The following is a 21,942-nucleotide window of genomic DNA, read 5'->3' on the forward strand; positions in this document are numbered from 1 at the left end:
TTTTGGGTCCAGATGGGGTCACCTGTCTGGGGGACGGGGGGTGGGATGGGATGACGTGTCTGGGGGGCAGGGGGCGGGATGGGATGACTTGTCTGGGGGGCAGAGGGTGGGATAGAATGACAGGGGGCAGCCCGAGGCGTCCTCCTTGGACGCAGTGGTGGATAATCATCATCACTGGATGATGAGGATGAATGGAGGAATGAAGGATCCTCCCATTCATCCTCACTGGCTGTTTCGGTGTCAGAGGCGATAAGTGCGTATGCCTCTTCCACCGAAAACCGTTTCTGTGACATTTTTATACGGGGATTGGGGTAGGGGGGGTATGTAAATGTAATGTGGTGTAGTGGTGTAGTGTAAAACTTTATTAGATGTATTGTAATGTAATGTGTGGTAGTGTAGTGTTTTGTGTTTTACATGTTTTTCACAGTAAGGGGGGGGGGGGGAAACCTACGTCAAAAAAAGAGTTGCTGATAAATGCCGCACTTATGTGCGGTACTTATCAGCAAACAGTGGCGGTAGGATATAGAAAAAAAAGGGGGGGAAAAAAAACCCTAAGCCAAAAAAGCGGAGTTGCTGATCAGCAGCGCACTTACGTGCGATGCTGATCAGCACTCAGCGGCGAAAGGGCGCAAAAAAAAACAAACTATTTCTTCACCCCAAAGCCACTGATTAGTGTATGACATACACTAACCAGCCGGTAGGGAGCAGTACTACTTACCTGACGGAAATAGCCGAAGATACGAACGTACCCGAAGAGCCGAACGAAGACGCCGAGAGAAGCGGACGCCACGGGATCGCCGATTCGCCGCATTGGACACCGTGATCAGGTGAGTATGGTGTACTACACACCACACACACCTGCTCTGCACACCTCAGCTAACCGACTGAGGTGTGCAGATCAAAGTAAAAATATTTATTTTTACTTTGATCGCCGCTATTGGCCGGCCGGGCTTGCCCGGCCAATAGCGGCGATCGGGGGACTGGCACCGTGGCCACCCCCACTCTTAACACTAATGATGATTGTCTCGGACAGCACCAATCATCATTAAATTCCGGGTCACCGATGACCCGGGAATCGGAAAATCACTGTAGTTGGCTGATTTGAATAAATAAGCCAATTACAGCGATCGTCGGCACGGGGGGGTTAATCACCCCCCGCACAGTGAACGGCGTGAACAAAAAGTGGTAAAAAAATGCAGAGTGCTTTTTTTTTTTATTACATTTTATGTATAAAAGAAAAAATTGTTACTAATAAAAACTAGAGATCACAGTGGAGAAAATGACGCCCCATACCACCCCGTAGGTGAAAAAATAAAAGCGCTATAAGAGTCACAATAGGACCATTTTAAATATACCTATTTGCAAAAAAATTCAGACTGACCTATAGAGTAACGAAAAAAATGTCAGTTTTACTGTAAAGTGCAATACGTATACATGGAAGCCCCCCAAAATTTGTGAAATCGTATATTTTTTGACCCAAATTCACCCCATAAATGATATTTTGGGGACTCCGTTATTCCGTTATTGAAAGATGCCATTACAAAGTACACCTGCTCCAAAAAAAACAAGCCCTCACATGGCCCTGTAGGTGGGAAAATGAAAGAGTTATGGGCGAGGAGGAAAAAACAAAAACGCAAAAGTGACACGGGTCTGCTCAGAATTTCCTCCTGTCTTCCGTAGTGTGAACAGGCCCTGACTGTCTGACATCTCCAACATTATGTTCTTCATATTTCTAAAACTCAAACTTACTAAAACTGAACTTCTTGTATTTCCGCCTTCTGCTAATCGCCCTTTCCATCTTTGTTTGTGGTACAAGCAGAACCCCTACACAGCAAGCTCGATGCCTCGGGGTATTGTTTGACTCTCATTTGTCCTTTACTCCCCACATTCAATCCCTCTTGTTTTTGCCACCTGCATCTAAAAAACATTTCTAAAACCCGTCCCTTCCTTACTCTTAAAGGGGTTATCCAGCGCTACAAAAACATGGCCACTTTCTTCCAGACACAGCCCCTCTCTTGTCTTCAGCTTGGGCGGGTTTTTGCTGCTCAGTTGCATTGAAGTGAATGAAGCTTAATTGCAAACCGCTCCTGACCTGGAGACAAGAGTTGTGTTGTCTCTGTAAGAAAGTGGCCATGTTTTTTTAGTTATGGATAACCCCTTTAAATCAGCTAAAATTTTAACTATTGCAATTCTTTACTGATCGTCCTTCCCTTCTCTAAACTCTCCTCTCTCCAGACCATTCCTAATGCAGCAGCCAGGATGATCTCCCTGTCCACTATACTGATACCTCCCCCTTTCCCAGTCACTACACTTTTATACCTCCCCCCTCTCCCAGTCACTACGCTGATACCTCCCCCCTCTCCCAGTCACTACACTGATTTCTGCCCCCTATCCCAGTCACTACACTTATACCTCCCCCCTGGGCCAGTCACTACACTTTTATACCTCCCCCCTCTCCCAGCCACTACACTGATACCTCCCCCCTCTCCCAGTCACTACACTGATTTCTGCCCCCTATCCCAGTCACTACACTAATACCTCCCCCCTGGGCCAGTCACTACACTAATACCTCCCCCCACTCCCAGTCACTACACGGATACCTCCCCCCTCTCCCAGTCACTACACGGATACCTCCCCCCGGGCCAGTCACTACACTGATACCTCCCCCCTCTCCCAGTCACTACACTGATACCTCCCCCTCTCCCAGTCACTACACTGATACCTCCCCCCTCTCCCAGTCACTACACTGATACCTCCCCCCTCTCCCAGTCACTACACTGATACCTCCCCCTCTCCCAGTCACTACACTGATACCTCCCCCCTCTTCCAGTCACTACACTGATACCTCCCACCTCTCCCAGTCACTATGTGGTGACCCCCAGATGGTGTTATACCAGTGGGACAGCTGGTCACTTGCTAGATGGAAGTGTGACACCACTACTATGGTGGATGGCCGAGATACAGCCGGACCTTAGGGTTTTGTCACGTGATGCCAGTGCCCGTGGGCACACAGGTGTGATGGTACGCCTGCTTTTTAATGTGTAAGGCCGGTTGTACCCTTTTCCCCTGTGGTCAGTGTCCTGTCGGGTTGCTACCGGGTCCCTTGGGGTAGTGTCACAGATGGCCAGAGCGGTGTTATGACCCTCCCGAGTAATAGTAGGACCCGCCACCCACAGAAAGGGGAAATGTCCCAAGGTTGCGGTGTATATGCTGTGCAGGTGGTAGTGAATAATGACAGACTGAGTTGATAACTTTAATGGTGCGTTTACACAGGGAGATTTATCTGACAGATTTTGGAAGCCAAAGCCAGGAATGGATTTGAAAAGAGGATAGATCCCAGTCTTTTCTTTATGACCTGTGCCCTGTTTATAGTCTGTTCCTGGCTTTGGCTTTAAAGATCTGTCAGATAAATCTCTCAGTGTAAACTCACCATAACTTGCTTTACTATTTGTGAATGTGCAACAGGTAATACAGAGGTGCTTGGATATATACTTGACAAAGTTCCAATAAATACTGAGACTTAAAACCACCAGATCTGTGTGATAAGTGCTGAGTAGGATTTAGTAGAGTTGATAAAGTTGTACTGAGGTAGCGTAGTAGAGAGGAGGGTGCCGTGAGAGTCTCAACCCAAGTAGTAATGTGCTCTGCCATGATGTTGGAGTTTATAGAAGACTACTTGTAGAAGAAGAAGACAAGCTGTACCCGTGTATTGACTTTCCTATAGTCTTCACACCACCTGATGCCCACTAGCTTTGGCTGAACCGTACTAACAGGTGACACAGGCCCCAGACCTTGTTACCTTGGATGAGCAGAGTGCTGAGGGTTTCCTGGAGTTCATAGACTTTCCAGTAACTTTGCTCCACCTGGATCAGTTCCTAGCTCTTTAGTGGATACGGTCCTGCACTGTGGTTACTCCTGGTCCTCAGGCTGGGTTGAGATGATCTGTTGGCCAGTCTTATCCTGAAGGGTTTAGCACTGCATCATGCAGGGTACAGGCACTTCAAGAAAGAAGTGGGACACCACAACTACACTTAAACCTTCCCCCTCTCCCAGTCCCCACACTGATGCCTCCCCCAGTGCCAGTCACTACACTGATGTCTCCCCCTCTCCCAGTCACTACACTGATGTCTCCCCCCTCTCCCAGTCACTACACTGATGCCTCCCCCTGTGCCAGTCACTACATTGGCTCCCTATTAACCCTTTGGGAACCAAGCCTAAAATGACCCAGTGGACCACGCCAACTTTCATTTCTTGATTTTTATTTTTTTTTTCTCCTCCCCTTCTAAGAGCTCTAGCACTTTCATTTTGCTATCTACAGAGCCATGTAAGGGCTTGTTTTTTCAGGAGTAGTTGTACTTTGTAATGGCGCCTTTCATTTTACCATAACATGTATCATGGAAACCCGGGGGCAGTGTCAGACTCAATGAGCAGAGCGCCGATCGGACCGCACGGAGGAAGGTAAAAGATCTCCGGCAGTCCGTGAAAACGTTGGGATCCCCGATTGCGGAGATTAAGGGGTTATTGACAGGCTGTAGCGCGTTCGGTGCAGCCTGTCATTAACGGTGAGGGCCCGGCTGCAGTCACCTGCTATGAAGTGCGCTCCGGAGCTTTATAGCACCTTAGAGACCCATGACATACAGTTACGTCAAGGGTCGTCTGGTGACAGACATCCATGATGTAACTGTACATCATGGGTCGTCTAGGGCAGTGATTTTCCGCCGCGACACATGGTCGGGTGTGCCGCGGGGAAAGTTCCCCAAACTATGGTGCCCCTGTGTTTTGTTCCCCAGCAATGCGCAGCGATCAGTGGCGGATTATAATGTGGGCGGTTGCGTGGTGCGCTGCGGCGGGCCGTGATGCACGCATCCAATCAACGTGTGCGCTACGTGGAGAGAAGCACAGGAGAGAAGCAGGGGGGAGAAGTATGGTGGAGAGAGGCACAGGAGAGAAGCATGGGGGAGAGAAGCAGGGGGAGAAGTATGGTGGAGAGAAGCAGGGGGGAGAAGTATGGTGGAGAGAAGCATAGGGGAGAGAAGCACAGGAGAGAAGCAGGAGGGAGAAGTATGGTGGAGAGAAGCACAGGAGAGAAGCAGGGGGGAGAAGTATGGTGGAGAGAAGCACGGGAGAGAAGCAGGGGGGAGAAGTATGGTGGAGAGAAGCATAGGGGAGAGAAGCAGGGGGGAGAAGTATGGTGGAGAGAAGCACAGGAGAGAAGCAGGGGGGAGATGTATGGTGGAGAGAAGCATGGGGGAGAGAAGCACAGGGGAGAAGTATGGTGGAGAGAAGCACAGGAGAGAAGCAGGGGGGAGAAGTATGGTGGAGAGAAGCACAGGAGAGAAGCATGGGGGAGAGAAGCACAGGAGAGAAGCAGGGGGAAGAAGTATGGTGGAGAGAAGCATGGGGGAGAGAAGCACAGGAGAGAAGCAGGGGGGAGAAGTATGGTGAAGAGAAGCAGGGGGGAGAAGTATGGTGGAGAGAAGTAGGGGAGAGAAGTATGGTGGAGAGAAGCACAGGGGGGAGAAGAAAACAGGCCCAGGTTTCACACTGAGTGAGTATAAATACATTTAGAATTTATATTATTAACTTTATGTATAATATGTACTGTTTTAGTGTCATTTGTGCCATTTTGGTTGGTGGTGTGCCCCGGGATTTTTTTAAGTATAAAAAGTGTGCTGCGGCTCAAAAAAGGTTGAAAATCACTGCTCTAGGGGTTAAGCACAGAATACAATATAAACTCCTGCTCACCCACAAAGCTCTTCACAGTGCTGTGTACTGCAGTACCGGCCAGATGATCTTCACTGCAGATGAATTCGGATGCGGGCGCATCCGTGTGCGCCCGCATCTAATTTCGCCGCTGCACTCAATGGAGCGTGTGGCCAGTGCCGTACGCTCTATTGTGTGAACTGCCAGGTTTTCTGCGGACGTCTGCGGCATGTCAGTTTTTTGCAGCGCCGCTAGGGATCCCGGCCGGAGTGTATACTATAGGGGGGATTATGAAGATCGGCGTACAAGTACGCCTGTCTTATATTAGGCCCTGTCCCCTTTTCCCCAGCAGTATTCACTAAGCGGCACGCGCCTCTTAGTGAATCTGGCCGGCGGGCGCCCGAATCTGCACTGCTTCCAGCAGGTGTGAATTTGGATCATGATTTATGCCTGTGAGTAGGTGGAAATCATGATAAATGAGGTGCGGGAGGAGGCCACACCCCCTCCCCACCTTATCACACACCCCGAAGCTCCTGCAAATCTGCACCTTCTCCTTGGCGTACGCCTCGGGCGTATCTTTCATAAATCCCCCCCTATGTGTATACACTCTGTCCGGGATTCCTTAGAAGGCAGCACTATGTAAGTTTTGTAGGAATCATGGCCGTTGTTACACCTTAGTGTATCACACACAGTAGTATATAGTGTACACCACACACACACACAGTAGTAGTATATAGCGTATAGCACACACATCTCAGTGTATCACACAGTAGTACTATATAGTGTATACCACACACACACACACACACACACACACACACACACAGTAGTAGTAGTATATAATGTATATCTCACATACGGCAGCAGTATATAGTGTATAGCACACATACAGTAGTAGTATACAGTGTATACCAAACACCTTGGTGTACCACACACACACAAGAGTAGTGTATAGTGTATACCACACACACACAGTAGTAGTAGTAGTAGTATATAGTGTATATCACACACACCTCAGTGCCGCCGCTGTCATTGTGTTATTATGTCACTCTATCGCACACAGTAGTAGTATACAGTGTATACCACAAACCTTGGTGTACGCCACACACACAATAGTAGTATATAGTGTATACCACACACACACAGTAGTAGTATATAGTGTATAGCACACACCACAGTAGTAGTATATAGTGTATAGCACACACAGTAGTATATAGTGTATACCAAACACACCTCAGTGTACGTGGCGCCACTGTCATTATGTTATTGTACTGTTAATGTCACTGTATCACACACATTAGTATATAGTGTATAGCACATACACACACTAGTAGTATATAGTGTATACCACACACACAGTAGTAGTATATAGTGTATATCACACACAGTAGGAGTATATAGTGTATATCACACACAGTAGTATATAGTGTATATCACACACAGTAGTATTATATAGTGTATAGCACACACAGTAGTATATAGTGTATACCACACACAATAGTATATAGTGTATACCACACAGTCGTATATAGTGTATACCACACACCTCAGTGTACGTGCCGCCGCTGTCATTGTGTTATTATGTCACTGTATCACACACAGTAGTATATAGTGTATACCACACACACAGTAGTAGTATATAGTGTATACCACACACACAGTAGTATATAGTGTATAGCAGTGATTTTCAACCTTTTTTGAGCCGCGGCACACTTTTTATACTTAAAAAATCCCGGGGCACACCACCAACCAAAATGGCACAAAATGACACTTAAACAGTACATATTATACATATAGTTAATAATATAAATTCTAAATGTATTTATACTCACTCAGTGTGAAACCTGGGCCTGTTTTCTTCTCCCCCCCTGTGCTTCTCTCCACCATACTTCTCCCCCCTGCTTCTCTCCTGTGCTTCTCTCCACCATACTTCTCTCCCCTGCTTCTCTCCTGTGCTTCTCTCCCCCATGCTTCTCTCCTGTGCTTCTCTCCCCCATGCTTCTCTCCTGTGCTTCTCTCCCCCCTGCTTCTCTCCACCATACTTCTCCCCCCTGCTTCTCTCCCCCATGCTTCTCTCCTGTGCTTCTCTCCACCATACTTCTCCCCCCTGCTTCTCTCCTGTGCTTCTCTCCACCATACTTCTACCCCCTGCTTCTCTCCTGTGCTTCTCTCCCCCATGCTTCTCTCCTGTGCTTCTCTCCACCATACTTCTCCCCCCCTGCTTCTCTCCTGTGCTTCTCTCCCCCATGCTTCTCTCCTGTGCTTCTCTCCCCCCTGCTTCTCTCCACCATACTTCTCCCCCCTGCTTCTCTCCCCCATGCTTCTCTCCTGTGCTTCTCTCCACCATACTTCTCCCCCCTGCTTCTCTCCTGTGCTTCTCTCCACCATACTTCTACCCCCTGCTTCTCTCCTGTGCTTCTCTCCCCCATGCTTCTCTCCTGTGCTTCTCTCCACCATACTTCTCCCCCCCTGCTTCTCTCCTGTGCTTCTCTCCCCCATGCTTCTCTCCTGTGCTTCTCTCCACCATACTTCTCCCCCCTGCTTCTCTCCTGTGCTTCTCTCCACCATACTTCTCCCCCATGCTTCTCTCCTGTGCTTCTCTCCCCCATGCTTCTCTCCTGTGCCTCTCTCCACCATGCTTCCCCCCCCTGCTTCTCTCCTGTGCTTCTCTCCACGTAGCGCACACGTTGATTGGATGCGTGCATCACGGCCCGCCGCAGCGCACCACGCAACCGCCCACATTATAATCCGCCACTGATCGCTGTGCATTGCCAGGGAACAAAACACAGGGGCACCATAGTTTGGGGAACTTTCCCCGCGGCACACCCGACCATGTGTCGCGGCACACTAGTGTGCCGCGGCACACTGGTTGAAAATCACTGGTGTATAGCACACACAGTAGTAGTATATAGTGTATATCACACACAGTAGTATATAGTGTATAGCACACACAGTAGTATATAGTGTATACCACACACAGTAGCAGTGTATAGCACACACAGTAGTATATAGTGTATAGCACACACAGTAGTAGTATATAGTGTATAGCACACACAGTAGTAGTATATAGTGTATAGCACACACAGTAGTAGTATATAGTGTATAGCACACACAGTAGTAGTATATAGTGTATAGCACACACAGTGGTATATAGTGTATAGCACACACAGTAGTATATAGTGTATACCACACACAGTAGTAGTATATAGTGTATAGCACACACAGTAGTAGTATATAGTGTATATCACACACAGTAGGAGTATATAGTGTATATCACACAGTAGTAGTATATAGTGTATAGCACACACAGTAGTATTATATAGTGTATAGCACACACAGTAGTATATAGTGTATAGCACACACAGTAGTATATAGTGTATAGCACACACAGTAGTATATAGTGTATACCACACACACAGTAGTAGTATATAGTGTATAGCACACCTAGTGGTATATAATGTATAGCACACACAGTTGTATATAGTGTATAGCACACACAGTAGTAGTATATAGTGTATAGCACACACAGTAGTATATAGTGTATAGCACACACAGTAGTATATAGTGTATAGCACACACAGTAGTATATAGTGTATAGCACACACAGTAGTAGTATATAGTGTATAGCACACACAGTAGTAATATATAGTGTATAGCACACACAGTAGTATATAGTGTATAGCACACACAGTAGTATATAGTGTATAGCACACACAGTATTAGTGTATAGCACACAAAGTAGTATATAGTGTATAGCGCACACACACAGTAGTAGTATATAGTGTATAGAACACACACAGTAGTAGTATATAGTGTATAGCACACACAGTAGTATATAGTGTATATCACACACACAGTAGTAGTATATAGTGTATAGCGCACACACACAGTAGTAGTATATAGTGTATATCACACACACACAGTAGTAGTATATAGTGTATATCACACACAGTAGTATATAGTGTATACCACACACAGTAGTAGTATATAGTGTATAGCACACACAGTAGTATATAGTGTATATCACATACAGTAGTAGTATATAGTGTATATCACACACAGTAGTAGTATATAGTGTATATCACACACAGTAGTAGTATATAGTGTATAGCACACACACAGTAGTAGTATATAGTGTATAGCACACACAGTAGTAGTATATAGTGTATAGCACACACACAGTAGTAGTATATAGTGTATAGCACAAACACAGTAGTAGTATATAGTGTATAGCACACACAGTAGTATATAGTGTATAGCACACACAGTAGTAGTATATAGTGTATAGCACACACAGTAGTATATAGTGTATACCACACACAGTAGTAGTATATAGTGTATAGCACACACAGTAGTAGTATATAGTGTATAGCACACACACAGTAGTATATAGTGTATATCACACACAGTAGTAGTATATAGTGTATAGCACACACAGTAGTATATAGTGTATACCACACACAGTAGTAGTATATAGTGTATAGCACACACAGTTGTATATAGTGTATAGCACACACACAGTTGTATATAGTGTATAGCACACACACAGTAGTATATAGAGTATAGCACACACACAGTAGTATATAGAGTATAGCACACACAGTAGTATATAGTGTATAGCACACACAGTAGTATATAGTGTATAGCACACACACAGTAGTATATAGTGTATAGCACACACAGTAGTATATAGTGTATAGCACACACACAGTAGTATATAGTGTATAGCACACAGACAGTAGTATATAGTGTATAGCACACACAGTAGTATATAGTGTATGGCACACACAGTAGTATATAGTGTATATCACACACAGTAGTAGTATATAGTGTATAGCACACACAGTAGTATATAGTGTATAGCACACACAGTAGTATATAGTGTATACCACACACAGTAGTAGTATATAGTGTATACCACACACAGTAGTAGTATATAGTGTATAGCACACACAGTAGTAGTATATAGTGTATATCACACACAGTAGTATATAGTGTATACCACACACAGTAGTATTATATAGTGTATAGCACACACAGTAGTATATAGTGTATATCACACACAGTAGTATATAGTGTATAGCACACACAGTAGTAGTATATAGTGTATAGCACACACACACACAGTAGTAGTATATAGTGTATATCACACACAGTAGTAGTATATAGTGTATAGCACACACAGTAGTAGTATATAGTGTATACCACACACAGTAGTAGTGTATAGCACACATAGTAGTATATAGTGTATAGCACACACAGTAGTAGTATATAGTGTATAGCACACACAGTAGTATATAGTGTATATCACACACAGTAGTATATAGTGTATAGCACACACAGTAGTAGTATATAGTGTATAGCACACACACACACAGTAGTAGTATATAGTGTATATCACACACAGTAGTAGTATATAGTGTATAGCACACACAGTAGTAGTATATAGTGTATACCACACACAGTAGTAGTGTATAGCACACATAGTAGTATATAGTGTATAGCACACACAGTAGTAGTATATACTGTATAGCACACACAGTAGTAGTATATAGTGTATAGCACACACAGTAGTAGTATATAGTGTATATCACATACAGTGGTATATAGTGTATAGCACACACAGTAGTATATAGTGTATACCACACACAGTAGTAGTATATAGTGTATACCACACACAGTAGTAGTATATAGTGTATAGCACACACAGTAGTAGTATATAGTGTATATCACACACAGTAGTAGTATATAGTGTATATCACACATTAGTATTATATAGTGTATAGCACACACAGTAGTATATAGTGTATAGCACACACAGTAGTATATAGTGTATAGCACACACAGTAGTATATAGTGTATAGCACACACAGTAATATTATATAGTGTATAGCACACACAGTAGTATATAGTGTATAGCACACACAGTAGGAGTATATAGTGTATATCACACAGTAGTATTATATAGTGTATAGCACACACAGTAGTATATAGTGTATAGCACACACAGTAGTATATAGTGTATACCACACACAGTAGCAGTGTATAGCACACACAGTAGTATATAGTGTATAGCACACACAGTAGTATATAGTGTATAGCACACACAGTAGTATATAGTGTATAGCGCACACAGTAGTATATAGTGTATAGCGCACACAGTAGTATATAGTGTATATCACACACAGTAGTAGTATATAGTGTATAGCACACACAGTAGTATATAGTGTATAGCACACACAGTAGTATATAGTGTATAGCACACACAGTAGTATATAGTGTATAGCACACACAGTAGTAGTATATAGTGTATAGCACACAGTAGTATATAGTGTATAGCACACACAGTAGTATATAGTGTATAGCACACACAGTAGTATATAGTGTATAGCACACACAGTAGTATATAGTGTATATCACACACAGTAGTATATAGTGTATAGCACACACAGTAGTATATAGTGTATAGCACACACAGTAGTAGTATATAGTGTATAGCACACAGTAGTATATAGTGTATAGCACACACAGTAGTATATAGTGTATAGCACACACAGTAGTATATAGTGTATACCACACACCTCAGTGTACGTGCCGCCGCTGTCATTGTGTTATTATGTCACTGTATCACACACATTCCTTGTCTCGTGTCTCTGCACCTCGTTGTGTTCCCGCCCCCCTTCCCTCCAATCACCGCTGAGGAGGCGGGGTCACTGCATGTGGACTACCAATCAGTGGCCAGGGGCGTGTCTTGGCTCCCAGCTCTCACGTGTAGCTGGGAATGGCAGGAGTTGTCTCCCGGAGCCGGTGACTGGATAGTGGCGCAGCACGGAGAGAAGCGACATATACGGATCCGTGCTGTCACCGCCTATACCGTGTGCACGGTGACCGGATACACCACAACCTCTCCCGGTACCGGCCATATCTCTGCTACGGTGTTCTGTATCTGAGCCCAGAATAACGCAGCGTGTGAACTGCGACCTCCTGAGTGCGACATACGGTACAGCGCTGTGATGGACGCTGAGGAGTAACTACATACAGGTAAGGGGCAGCCTGTCTGATCAGGGAGACCGTCAGCAAGTAGGTGCCATCTGTGTGATGTTATTACAAGCTTCTCCTGTATACCCTGTATGCACAGAGCATGTTCTCACTGTATACAGCAGCTCTGCGGTCTGTCAGGGAGGTTATTGTTTACTGCACAGTCCTTCTCACAGCTGAGGGTTTGTTACAGTTGTATCCAGTGCAGATAGTCTGTATACAGATACATGGCTGATACATGGTAACAGTGATGGGAAGCAGAGCTCCTGTATACAGGGTGGAGTCCAGTGTATTATAGGATGGTGCGCCCCCTAGTCACCTGTCAGGGAACTGCGCCCCCTAGTCACCTGTCAGAGAACTGCGCCCCCTAGTCACCTGTCAGGGAACTGCACCCCTAGTCACCTGTCAGAGAACTGCGCCCCTAGTCACCTGTCAGAGAACTGCTCCCCTAGTCACCTGTCAGAGAACTGCGCCCCCTAGTCACCTGTCAGGGAACTGCGCCCCCTAGTCACCTGTCAGAGAACTGCACCCCTAGTCACCTGTCAGAGAACTGCGCCCCTAGTCACCTGTCAGAGAACTGCGCCCCTAGTCACCTGTCAGAGAACTGCGCCCCTAGTCACCTGTCAGAGAACTGCTCCCCTAGTCACCTGTCAGAGAACTGCGCCCCCTAGTCACCTGTCAGGGAACTGCGCCCCCTAGTCACCTGTCAGAGAACTGCACCCCTAGTCACCTGTCAGAGAACTGCGCCCCTAGTCACCTGTCAGAGAACTGCGCCCCTAGTCACCTGTCAGAGAACTGCACCCCTAGTCACCTGTCAGAGAACTGCACCCCTAGTCACCTGTCAGAGAACTGCACCCCTAGTCACCTGTCAGAGAACTGCACCCCTAGTCACCTGTCAGAGAACTGCACCCCTAGTCACCTGTCAGAGAACTGCACCCCTAGTCACCTGTCAGGGAACTGCGCCCCCTAGTCACCTGTCAGAGAACTGCGCCCTTAGTCCGCTGTCAGAGAACTGCGCCCCCTAGTCACCTGTCAGAGAACTGCGCCCCTAGTCACCTGTCAGGGAACTGCGCCCCTAGTCACCTGTCAGGGAACTGCGCCCCCTAGTCACCTGTCAGAGAACTGCACCCCCTAGTCACCTGTCAGAGAACTGCACCCCTAGTCACCTGTCAGAGAACTGCGCCCCTATTCACCTGTCAGAGAACTGCGCCCCTAGTCACCTGTCAGAGAACTGCGCCCCTAGTCACCTGTCAGGGAACTGCGCCCCTAGTCACCTGTCAGGGAACTGCGCCCCCTAGTCACCTGTCAGAGAACTGCACCCCTAGTCACCTGTCAGAGAACTGCGCCCCTATTCACCTGTCAGAGAACTGCGCCCCTAGTCACCTGTCAGAGAACTGTGCCCCTAGTCACCTGTCAGAGAACTGCGCCCCCTAGTCACCTGTCAGAGAACTGCGCCCCTAGTCACCTGTCAGAGAACTGCACCCCTAGTCACCTGTCAGAGAACTGCGCCCCTAGTCACCTGTCAGAGAACTACGCCCCCTAGTCACCTGTCAGAGAACTGCGCCCCTAGTCACCTGTCAGAGAAGTGCGCCCCCTAGTCACCTGTCAGAGAACTGCGCCACTATTCACCTGTCAGAGAACTGCGCCCCTAGTCACCTGTCAGAGAACTGCGCCCCCTAGTCACCTGTCAGAGAACTGCGCCCCTAGTCACCTGTCAGAGAACTGCACCCCTAGTCACCTGTCAGAGAACTGCGCCCCCTAGTCCCCTGTCAGAGAACTGCGCCCCCTAGTCCCCTGTCAGAGAACTGCGCCCCCTAGTCCCCTGTCAGAGAACTGCGCCCCCTAGTCCCCTGTCAGAGAACTGCGCCCCCTAGTCCCCTGTCAGAGAACTGCGCCCCTAGTCACCTGTCAGAGAACTGCGCCCCTAGTCACCTGTCAGAGAACTGCTCCCCTAGTCACCTGTCAGAGAACTGCTCCCCTAGTCACCTGTCAGAGAACTGCGCCCCCTAGTCACCTGTCAGGGAACTGCGCCCTTAGTCCGCTGTCAGAGAACTGCGCCCCCTAGTCACCTGTCAGGGAACTGCGCCCCTAGCCACCTGTCAGAGAACTGCGCCCCTAGTCACCTGTCAGAGAACTGCGCCCCTAGTCACCTGTCAGAGAACTGCGCCCCTAGTCACCTGTCAGAGAACTGCGCCCCCTAGTCACCTGTCAGAGAACTGCGCCCCTAGTCACCTGTCAGAGAACTGCGCCCCCCAAGTCACCTGTCAGGAAACTGCGCCCCCTAGTCACCTGTCAAGGAACTGCGCCCCCTAGTCACCTGTCAGAGAACTGCGCCCCCTAGTCACCTGTCAGAGAACTGCACCCACTAGTGCCTTTATTGCATATCCTTTCTTACATTATAAGAAACTAGGCTTACATTTATGCGGGGAAATACCTTATAAGGCTTCCTCCTATAGGATTCTATGCTGTAAGATATATGTGACCCTAGGATAAATGCTCAACAGTTATACTACTGCTATAACACTGCTCCTATATACAAGAATATAACTACTATAATACTGCTCCTATATACAGGAATATAACTACTATAATACTACTCCTATATACAGGAATATAACTACTATAATACTGCTCCCTATATACAGGAATATAACTACTATAATACTGCTCCTATATACAGGAATATACCTACTATAATACTGCTCCTATATACAGGAATATAACTACTATAATACTGCTCCTATATACAGGAATATAACTACTATAATACTGCCCCTGCTATACAAGAATATAACTACTATAATACTGCTCCTATATACAGGAATATAACTACTATAATACTGCTCCTATATACAAGAATATAACTACTATAATACTGCCCCTATATACAGGAATATAACTACTATAATACTGCTCCTATATACAGGAATATAACTACTATAATACTGCTCCCTATATACAGGAATATAACTACTATAATACTGCTCCTATATACAAGAATATAACTACTATAATACTGCTCCTATATACAAGAATATAACTACTATAATACTGCCCCTATATACAGGAATATAACTACTATAATACTGCTCCTATATACAAGAATATAACTACTATAATACTGCTCCTATATACAAGAATATAACTACTATAATACTGCCCCCTGTGTACATAACTGTGTATATAACTATGATGCTGCTCCCTGTGGTTATGTATGTGCAGTTATCAGGCAGTGTGGTTGCTGTATTATCTCGCGTCTCCTCTTATTACTCTCCCGTCTGTTCCTCGCTGTTGTCGCTTTTACCAGTTTCGCTCTTCTTGCTTCTCCGTCTCCTCAGTTATTATGTCACACTCAGTCCTATTATATAACACAGTCAGTCTGATAGCATAGGGTTATGTGATCAGGCAGTGTTCACACCACCGCTCTGTGACATAATGGTCTTCGAGGAAAATCTCTGCCTTATGTTACAGCGGGTGCCCTGTGGTCCGAGGAGCCTCCTGTTACGAAAGGGGCATCTCCTGTGCCATCTGGACAATAGACGTGTCATCGATATGTCAGATAGGTAGGATCAGGAGAAGAGAGGCGGCCGTGACTCTCGGTCTATTACACAGGACTATGTTAATGTCAGCCAGTACGGGGTTAAACATTACAATGCAAGACCCTTTCCAGTCTCCGGGTCTGTGTGAAAGCGGGTTCCCCTTGTCCATTTTCCACCATTGGAGGTCTTGTCTATATTGCTCATTATAAGAAGCCTTTCCTATTGCCCCGGCCTTCACTCGACCACTAGATTGCAGTATACATGGTCGACTCTTGGGGGCGCACACTTGAGGCTTTGCTACATTCCCTATGACTTTTCTCTACTACACACCTCTTTCTTTCGTTCTCTTCTCCCATTCTCAGCCTTTTAAAACATAAAGTAGACTAACGAAATATGACGGCGTGTACCCCGCCCCTACATGTGCCGCCATCATGTGACATTGTGTGTATCACATCCCGGCCGCGCTCTGATTGGCTGTCCCACTAACCCAGCTCATGCCCCGAAGCCTGGGAGAGGGAACACTAGATGACGAGGAAGACGGGAAGAATCTGCAAAGTATGCAGACTCGTGTCTCTGAGCGTGCCGTGCAGAAAACCACGCCCACCGCGTCCATCGCAACCAATGGCTCGGATGCTGCCGCCCATTCATAAAGTCGTGGCTTCCATGCCCCAGGATCTGAGGTCACCAGCCGGTGATGTTTGGAAGACGGGAATGGATCCAAGGCTTGTTGTTTTTTACTTTGGGTCTTGTTTATGCAGGATAAGAAGTTATTAGGAATCTACAGGGCCAGGATAAACTTTGAGGGGAAGATTGCTACATTCCTGTACGCAAGGAGGCAGAATTCTCCGATGTCTCTGGTAGTCGGGATTTTAGTAGAATAGTTCTGCACAGGATATATATATGTGTATACATTAAGCTCCTGATACTAGTTTACTTTAATGGGTCTACACCTCTACCAGCTGGATCCGATCCAGACAGTTTCAGCCTCCGAAAATAATCAAGAATGTCTCCATTCACTGACAGCAATCAGAGGTAGATACTGTACACAGGGTTTCAGTAAAGCAGTAGTGCCGGACTGTCGAGAGCTGGACCTCCAAATGTCAAGAAGACCCAACTCACTGGAAGAGACTTATAGCGTAAAGGGAACCTGGAACACTGCAGAGATGTTGTTAGCAGGTCTCCTACCATTGGCTGTATCCCAGTTTTCCAGGCGTTCCCTAGGAGGTATCCACCCGCTGCATGGAGCGAGCAGACAGCGGGAATCCGACGCCGATCGTTCTGGTTCTCACGAACCAGAAACCCGAAAAGTCCGCTCATCTCTAGTCGGGGGTTGCTTGCTAACTTCAATAATGTTTAATCCAGCACGCATCTGGGCTGTGTCTTAGGGCCCTATTCTACCGGACAATTATCGTTCAGATTATCGTTGAATTGTTTGAATCTAAACGATAATTGTTCGGTTGAATAGCTAATGACTAACGACCGAACGAGAAATCGTGGCTCGTTTAATAAGACCTGGACCTATTTTTATCGTTGCTCGTTCGCAAATCGTTCGCATTGAATAAGAAGTCGTCGCAGTAGTGACAAACGCAATAGCGGCGACAAGACGACCGCAAGAACGATCATTAGTAACGATTATCTTTCCATGTAAATGGGTGAACGATTTCAGGTCTTTCGTAATAGCGGTCGTTTGGATCGTTTATCGTCAACGATTATGCAAACGATAATCGTCCCGTGGAATAGGGCCCTTAGTCACAGCTCTCTGCGGGGGTGATTGACAGTCAAGGAGGCCCGCTAGAGACTAAAAAGCAAGCAACCCCTCCACATGGTAGGAGACCTGCTCACAACATCCCTGCAGCCTCCCTGGGAGCTTAGTTGGCACAAATGTTCTGATTGGTTTCCTATAAGAACAACTGCAAAATGATGGTGGAGAAGCTGGAAGACCCAGATACAAGAGCTGTTGTGGTATATTGAGGTTGTAGAAGGGGACAGGGCTTCCTCATTTGCAAACCTGTCTTGCTTAGTGAGGCTTCACTTTCTTCCATTGGATGTCTGGCGTTAAGATCAATTGGCAGCCATTGACTTCAATGGCCACCAAGCAAAGAGCCGAAGTACCCTCAGCCCCATCGCTTGGGGTGGTTGCAGTATATATACTGTAGGGTAAGTCAAAAAGCCACCATATAATTTAGACACATTTCACTCGAGCCTGCCTCTGTGTTACGTGTAGAGGACCTCCTGACCTTTCATTGATGTTGAAACCAAGAAGGATCGACCATGTAGAATTTCCGCTGCCTCGTCCTTTTGTTCTCAGGTAGATAAGCTAGTGCCGGAGGAGCAGATTTCTCCCCTCTATCCAGAATACATGAATTTGTATGTGAGTATCAGGAGAGATTGTCGTTGACGAGCAAACATAACAGGCGTTTGGCCAACAGCCACCTTATAATCCAATGTCTACATCTCCCAGGTGGCATCACCGGCATTATTGTTCTGGCCACCATTGAGAAATTTATTGACGTTGCCCGTTCACCATTCTTCTTAAGTGCGGCCATTGTACAGTCATCAGATGCTGCCCCAAGGTCTATACTAATTCCTTTATAAGGGAAGTAACAATATTAAATTCCCTCCATCTCTACATTTCACACCTACACGCGTGTATTTCCTCAGCATCCGCTGCCTGAGTGAGTCACACACACCCCCTTATACTTTCACACGTATATAGCGGCAGCTTCTGTATCCTAGCAGTGTGATTTCTCTCCGGACCACCCTAATGATAACTGACAGGCAGTGACATAGTAATAGGAGTTACTATCGCAACCGCTGCCCTGTGCTGTCCATGCTAGCGGGAGGCCACGGACGGTGTGTGGGCATAGGGACATAGGGAGTCTGAGTAATGCTTCATTGTAATAATTTATATCTACTCTTGAGACCATCACATGCGGGGATGCATAGCGTGTAGGTGGAGGTATATCGTTGGCACTGGGGTCCAGGACCTTTTCGTTAGGCTTCAGCCAGCACAGCATAGGTGTTACGGGGCTAAGTATTACCCTTATGTTTGTAATCCAAGTAAACACATTAACCTTGACTTGGGCACATACAGTGGTACGTCGCTCTTGTTGGTTACAGCCTCCAGAGAGGCACAAAAGATTACTATTACACTGAGCGTTTTTTAACGATAAACGATCGCAAACTAGATTGTTTATCTTTAACCTGAAATTGTTCACCATATTACACAGAACGATAATCCTTAGATACGATCGTTATTACGATCGTTACTATGATTGTTTATTCCTTCTGCTCTCAGGAAAACAATGAACAATGTGCATTTACACTGAACGATTATTGAAAAAATGCGGAACTTGAACGAACGTGGAATTACAGGGAACGATTAACGATAATTTTAGGTTCAGATCTAAATCAACGACATACGAACGATTTTTTTAATCGTTGCCTGCAATTACACAGAACGATTATAGTTTAAATTTGAACGATATAACGATTTTTTGCACAATAATTGTCCCGTGTAATAGGGCCCTTACTCTCACACTAGGTGGCACTTTTTCTTGAATGTTAGAGTTGACATAACGTGAACAAGCTTATAACAGTATTCACCAATGCAGCTTAGTCTCTGGATCCCGTTCTATTCTCTTCTCCACAGTCTGTTTCTGGTCTGTGTTCACTTCACACAGAACCACACCTGTATGTCAGTTCTGCCTTGTGATTGGTGGCTACGTCCTGTGCAACCATTACATCAACGGCACTGATCTGACCCAGTTGTAGTTTCCTGCTAGTTTACTGCCCAGTAGGTAACCTCAGACTATTGGTGCCACCATACCTCACATTTGTCTACCTCCAAATCTTCCTCTAAGCCCTGTTAGGGCATAGTTTTCTGTATGTGGACCCTACTTTATCACTGCTTCCATCTTCTGCCAGGCCCAGTCTACTACTTAAAATACTGTCCAAACCAAGTCTGCTAACCAGGTCTCGCAATCTAGGCCAACTTACTGAGTCACGTCACAGACAACCAATTCCTATTCTAGTTATCCACCGGCCCACCACCAGGACTAGGCATAAAAACAAGACCTAACTAAACCTGCCCCTCCCCTTTTGCATGGTGGTGCAATGCATCAGTGCTTTGCCATGCTAGGCAGCTTCATGTCTCTTTACCTACCCTGTAGTTGACAGCCCAGAAGCTTTTCTGTCCTTTTTCCCTCTATACCAACATGGTGGCGCCACTAGGTATTGTGGTCCATAGTCTTTCAGTAACTTTAATAAGAACAGAACTTTGGTCTCTGAGGGGATTCAGAAACCTCATAATTTTTGCAGTATAGGCAGTCCACCATATGATAGACAAGGTGCCATATCCAGAAGTTTCCCTTATCTAGCTCACTTGGCACTGCCCAAATAGCTCACGTCAGGACCTCTTCCAGAAGATCAAGAATCTCAGAGATGGTGACCTGTGACATATGAGGCTATGGGCCTCATGAGGAGCCAAGTGGCCCTCTGGGTCTTCTGCAATGTCTGAGCCAAATCAACAGGAACCTATGAGGAGCTATGGTTACAAAGAGAGTCACTTGTTGAGAAGATGGCACTCCTTCATGGGGATTGACCACAACCCCTTTGTGCAAAGGTGACAACCTATAAAACGTCAGGAACCTATAAAGAGCTATGGCTACAAGGAGAGTCCCTTGTTGGGAAGATGGCACTCCTTCATGGTTCATGGAACCGCACAAAGGTGACAACCTACAAAACACCAGGACTATGAGAACATCTATAAGACTAAATGGAATACAGATTGTGGTCACATCCATGGACAAGAACCACTCAGCTGGAGTTAATTCTCCAGATATTTTCCGCCGTAACGTCACACGTCCCCCATCCCCCTTTTCCTCTCTGTAAATCTTTGTATAGTCTCGGCAGGACTTGCTGTGGTTTTGGATGTGACGCGTCTGGCATGGTGTGAATGCTTTTGGCTTCTCTACGTAATAGGAGCTGTTTTATGTTCGCCTCGGTGGGGACAGCGCACAGGTCTCTATAATTTTCCTTCCATCTTCATGTTACAATATATTGGCCGCAGGGGTTTTATAGACAGACTGGCACAGGGTGAGGCATTAAGCATTAGACATGAATGGGGCGTTACTAGTCTGGCAGCAGTGTGTAATAAGGTTAATGTAGGCAGATAAATGGGCATCCTCTGGCATATTGGCATGCATCCAGATGGCTGATCAGCTGCTGGGCACATATGTCTCTTGTGGATCCATTTGTAGCTTTGATCCCCCAACCTCATCTGCAGTGGATTCATTGGGAGATGATAAAGATGGAGGTGGACTTGGATTCTGGAGCAAAGAGTCTAGCTCGCACCCTTTGGTACCCTGCGGGACCCTGTATGTTTTGCATGCAATTGGGAACTGCACTCATGCTGAATTTTGCCATAGCCCTATGACATTCACACGGCATGCATATGGTGGCCGGACCCTTGTGCCCATTGCATGAATTTTATGGCTGGCCCCTTGTACTCATTGCGATCGTTTGGTGACTAGATCCTCAGAGCATGCAATTGGTGGCCAGGTCCTTGTGCTCATTGCATGCATTTAGTGGACAAACTCTAGTGCTCCGTGCATGCATTTGGTGGCCTGCCCATTGTGCCCATTGCATGCATTTAGTGGAC

At 46.1% G+C, this 21,942-nt stretch overlaps 1 protein-coding gene across 1 annotated transcript in view; it reads left to right on the forward strand.

The window, feature by feature from the left end:
- The first annotated feature begins 12,488 nt into the window (after positions 1-12,488).
- The window catches only part of PER1 (period circadian regulator 1), a 29,497-nt gene continuing 20,043 nt past the window's right edge, over positions 12,489-21,942 (forward strand). Inside the window, exon 1 of the mRNA XM_069948752.1 lies at positions 12,489-12,744. The gene's annotated coding sequence lies outside the window, so the exon portion shown is untranslated. The remainder of the gene's footprint in view (positions 12,745-21,942) is intronic.

Source organism: Dendropsophus ebraccatus, chromosome 1, assembly GCF_027789765.1.
Source record: "Dendropsophus ebraccatus isolate aDenEbr1 chromosome 1, aDenEbr1.pat, whole genome shotgun sequence".
In the NCBI taxonomy this organism is placed as follows: Eukaryota; Metazoa; Chordata; class Amphibia; order Anura; family Hylidae; genus Dendropsophus; species Dendropsophus ebraccatus.